Here is a 2122-nt window from a genome sequence, read left to right on the forward strand (position 1 = left end):
AAGGGAAGGGGGTGAGCTTAACTTCTATTTTACATTTTGTTTTTATAATAAATTGTAAGAGACTTGTCGGATATTTGGATGAACACTCATTGTATGCTTGTTAAAGCTCCTGGTACTATTCACTTCAACGAAAAACCACATTTTTACACTTAAAAGTCAATTCTGGTACTATTCACTTTACCCTTTATTTTGTCGTTATTGTTAAAACTCAAAATTTTCAAGTCATTTTCATTAGTTTTCCTTTTTTTTTTTTTTAAATTATACGTACATATTTATTTATGGGGGATGATCTATGGCACCACCTTTTTACATAAATTTTGACACATGTTTTGTGGACCCACTTTGTAATGTATTTCAACGATTCAAATCCCTTATTTTTTTAGAACATCATTCATAGGTCATCTTTGCAAAGAATTAGACAAATCCAAAATCATTAAGACATTCATTTGTAATGAAGAAAATGGACTAATATGGTTCTAAACAAAGAAACCTTAAACCCTTAATCCAAGGATCATGGTTTTAGATTGGAGTGATTTTTGGTAGACATGATCTTTGAGGGAAAACTTATAAAATAGACGGTTCAGAATGTTAAATACATGTGGAGTGGGCTCCACAAATGCTTGTGCCAAAAGTTGTATAGAAAAAGTGGTGCAACGAATCCGGCTCTTTATTTATATGTTACATATGTCTAGTTAAAATGAATAAAACCTTCTAGGCTTCTGCTTAGACACCTAGCCAGTAGGTTCCTACCAGGCGCCCAACTAGTGCCTTTTAGAACTTTGGTATTAAAAAAAAAAATATATATATATTTTTAAAATTTTTTTTAATACACCTCAAATCATAACACGGACCAGTTTACCAATTTGAACATTTCACTCCCAATCTACTGAAAAGTTGTAACGAGCATGTAACATTTGAAAAATGAATGATATTCACATCAAATGTTTGTACTTTGTATATTAGTAAGGTACCTTTGACGAAAAAAAAATCAAGATGACAATGAATTATTTAAAAATATCTTCAAAACGTACCGATAAACAAGGGGATGACTAGTTACTTTAAAATTACGGTTTTCTTTCATGGTCGGATTTAATTTTTGGTTAGAAATTCATCCAATTGATCTAAAATATGTAGAAACAATCCATGATAAACAAGTGAACGACTAATTACCTATTCAGATCAAAATACGGTTAAATTCATTCCAGGATAAACAAAGTGATAGATGTGGTCACTCTTTGTTATAAAAATTGGGTTGGTTAAGTGCGAGATCATGGATTTGATTCTTGCTAAAGGTGAAGTTGAACCACATTATTATAGCAAGCCTATTGTGAGGCTTAGCACACTCCCCCACCCCTTGAATGTAGATAATATCGTTTGTTAAAAAAAAAAAAAAAAAAAAAAATCAGGTTCCTATACTTCTTCGCGCCTTTTGTTCGTAGTCAAGAAGACAGACACACTAGTTATTTTTCAAACAAACAAAGAGTTTGATGTTGGTTTAACCATTTAAGTACCGAGTATGGGGTGTATGTAAAGCCCATGGGGGTCTGAAGGTAGTATGGGAACCTACGTGGATATATGAAGATAAATTTTAACTTAAAAAGTAGATGTGAACTGTTTTAAATATGTGGGGTGTAGTCAAAACAATCATTTTGTAGATGGCGCTTTATCGTAGTGACAGAAAGCAATTATACCTATGCACCTTGATGAGGGTTCAATCCTCCCATTGATCCCCCTTCTCCCTAACAACTAACAACTTAACTCACTGATCGTATCGTTTGTCCAAAAAAAAAAAACCCTTTTATTTATTTATCAAGGGTGACTGTAATAACTTAATATGGAGTTAAACATGTGTTCGGGCTCACTCAACAATACTTTTTTTTCATTAAATAATCCGTTCATTTTTTAGATCAACATTCATAAATCATCCTTAGAAAATTTTGTTCAAATGAGAAGTCATTAGCCCTTTCATTCTTACCGTAAAAAATTCATTGTTTTTGGGTGACAATGTGTCAGTCTATCTTTCTCTGTTGTAATTAGATAATGAAACACTTTATGAAATTTTGTAAGGAAGATCATGAATGTTGGTCTAAAAAATGAGCAGTTCAAATCATGAAAAAGTATG

This window comes from Pyrus communis, chromosome 1, assembly GCF_041283825.1.
Source record: "Pyrus communis isolate YQ-2024b chromosome 1, ASM4128382v1, whole genome shotgun sequence".
Taxonomy (NCBI): domain Eukaryota; kingdom Viridiplantae; phylum Streptophyta; class Magnoliopsida; order Rosales; family Rosaceae; genus Pyrus; species Pyrus communis.